The sequence below is a fragment of the Leguminivora glycinivorella genome, chromosome 22, assembly GCF_023078275.1.
Source record: "Leguminivora glycinivorella isolate SPB_JAAS2020 chromosome 22, LegGlyc_1.1, whole genome shotgun sequence".
Classification (NCBI taxonomy): Eukaryota; Metazoa; Arthropoda; class Insecta; order Lepidoptera; family Tortricidae; genus Leguminivora; species Leguminivora glycinivorella.
In genome coordinates, this window is record NC_062992.1 from 1,957,968 (window position 1) to 1,961,204 (window position 3,237).

General features: G+C 33.3%; 1 non-coding gene across 1 annotated transcript; it reads right to left on the reverse strand.

The window, feature by feature from the left end:
• Positions 1-438: 438 nt before the first annotated feature.
• On the reverse strand, positions 439-511 carry Trnan-auu. The gene has a single exon. It is a non-coding gene; the product is annotated as a tRNA-Asn (tRNA).
• Between the last annotated feature and the right edge of the window lie 2,726 nt (positions 512-3,237).

Sequence of the window (3,237 nt, forward strand, 5' to 3'; positions counted from 1 at the left end):
AAAATTATGAATGTTATTAAATATATTATAAAATTTATGATTAAAAATTTTCGGCTAAATGATTATTATGAACAGTGATAGTAGTACTATTGATAATTATAATGAAACGAAATTGTGATAAGTAAAATTATGAGAAATGATCATTCGGAGCACAAACCAGTATAAACAATAATTTTATAACAAATAATTTTATATGAGCCAATATGGACCCCAGCCAAGTACCTAAGTATGACGAATTTCTGTTAAATATTAATATGAAAATGTCTTTATCTCACTAGAAGTAGGACCCTTTTTGAATGAAAAGACACATATGAGCTTGATTAATAATTGATTAAGCGTCCGTTAATTAAGAGATCCAAATCGTGCAATCATATCCTATTTATTTACGTTAATGAGCTCATTGAAAAGTAAAATAACAGTTTAAAAGTGGAAAATGTCTGCCTTGGGTGAGACTTGAACTCACGGCCTCTGGATCAATATTCCAGCGCTCTGCCAACTGAGCCACCAAGACTTCAACCAAGCCAGCGAAATTTTCCACTACTAAGGTCAATGGGACCCGTAAGCCTAGTGGCATCGATTGCAGACGTTTCTGCTAATCAGAAGTTAAAATAACAGTGTTGACATAAATTTTCAGTTACAAATTAAAAATTGCAAGAACGTAGTTCTGTAAAAGACGACTGACCTTTTATTTTTGTCAATGTGACCAGAAGGTGGATTTGGTCGTTATGTGTACCTAATGATAAAAAATCAGGTGGTCGTTTTCTGCACAAATACGGATTCAAAAACTAAAATGAGTATCAATTTTCTCAAGAGCTCATCAGCGTGCAGTCTGGCAAAAAAAGTTGACAATTTCTATTTCAATTTCACTTGTTCATATCAATATTCGGGAAAAACTGCGATCTACCTATTTCTGCCAGGCTGTAAAGCAAAAAGCGTACAATCTGCAAAAAAAGAAAAGAGTCGCAGAATATATTCAACGTTCGACTCTTCTCTTTCTGCACAGAATCTATCTAAAGAATTAGTCAGACAAATACATACATTTCGGACGTACTGATCAAATGTCCTCACCGCAGTCCTGCCGAGCAGCAGGGCATCCATCTCGCTCTCCGGCACCGCTACCACCGCCACCGTCGGCGCCGGGCCCGCTTTCATCGACACATTCATTTTGATCTTCTTTCAAAATAGTTCCAATTTCAAAATCCACATTGGCTTCTATGCCACTTTTGTTTTCACTCGCATCTGCTAGCACTTCGTATAAAAATTCATTTTGATCTTTAGCTTTCAAAATCCACATTGGCTGCTAGACTAATTTTATTATCACTGACATTTGTTATCGCTTTCCAAACATTTTAATTTTTGAGATCTTCCATATTAGGTTCAATGCCAAGAGGATTCTTATTATTGCGCCATTTTTACTTTTATTCACTTTCGTTAACACTCTATAAACATTTTTATTTTGTATTTTAAGTTCTTACACTTTGTGTCTATTAACAGTAGTGTCCTCATATCTGTTACGTAATTTTTACTTTCAGTCACTTTTACTCGTAATTATTTAACCTTTTCAATTAGAATTGTCACAATATTTATAGCTTTACTGACGTTTTGTCTCTTTCATTTTTAACAGCTAATAGTGATTTTTAGAACATTAAGTTCATTATTAAATAGATTTACTGACTTTATTGATATTGTAAAGTCTTGTAAATTTATAAACTGTCTCCGTTTTACATTTATTATTTTTATGTAATCTAATTATATTTTAGAATATATTTTAACATCACCATATAAATCCGTTACACAGAAAACTACTTCGCTAGTAACCACAGTCAGTTTCAACTTTAACTAGATACTATAATGTCTACTATGTTCAAACTGCAAAGCAAGTTTGTACTCAGTTCTAAGAACTTTGGCTTTCTAGTTCTATGTCTATAACACTGAATTTAACACCGTTCTATGCTACGATGAGTGTAACGTAAACATTGAATTTTAAATTTAATCACGTCAAATTCAAAACCAAATTTGCATAGCACGTTCTATTAGTTCAAAGTCTTTGGCGCAATTTGATATTTTGAGTCCACCACTTTAAGTTGAATTTACACTTGATTAGGTCTGGGGAAGTCACGTAGAAAAGCACGCATGATTACCGAATTATCCCAGATTTTCAATTTCATTGGGCCTTCTTATCCTTTACACACACGATATTAGGCTTTTGTTAATAAAAATACATTTCACCGTCACTTTATCACAATTCTTGCACCAGTTCTTCTCTTTCACTTTTTTGGGTTCGAATAATTGACAAAATAAAATCAGAACTGATATGATGTTATTGTCTTTACTAAATTGACTACTTCTATTATTTTACTTTCTATAGGGTCTGTATAAGTTAATCTATTTCTGAATTCACTGTCATTCCACTGTTCACTTTCTGTTGTTTCTGTTTCTTGTGCATTTGTTCCCGATTCAGTCTTTATTACTTCTTTTTCTGACAGTTTTCGGGTGGTAAATAAAATTCGTATTTTGGACCTTGGTTACTGGTGATATTTACTTGATTCTAAATTTAACTGAAATCTGAGACACAATAGTGGTTAAAGGTGATGTGACTTTAGAAAAAAACATATATTGTTGTTATTTGACGACAGGTCGGTAGTGACCCTGCCTGCTAAGCCGCGGTCCTGGGTTCGAATCCCGGTAAGGGAATTTATTTGTGTGATGAGCACAGATAGTTGTTCCTGAGTCATGGATGTTTTTTATGTATATACGTATGTATTTATCTATTTAAGTATGTATATCGTCGCTTAACACCCATAGTACACGCTGTGTTTATTTTGGGGCTAAGTTGATCTGTGTAAGGTGTCCCCAATATTTATTTATTTTCACGTGACATGTTAGTATGTATTATTTATTTATTTAAACTTTATTGCACAATACAAAAAAGTATAAATGGAGGACTCAATGCCAGGTGGCATTCTCTACCAGTCAACCATGGGCTAAACCGAAAGATAAAACGAATAAAGTCTCATTCATTCATTCAAAGATAAAGTTGGTGCAGGATATTAATTTGTGTAGTTTTAAGTTGTACATGTACATATATTTAAGACGTTAGTATTAAGTGTAGTTTGTATGAAACCTTCCTTTTTTGGTACCAGATGTCTATACATTGTCGGTAACAAAAAAGGAAAGTTTCATACAATCAACTTAGGACATTTTAGGAAACTTAGTGGATCTTGCTCAGCATCATGG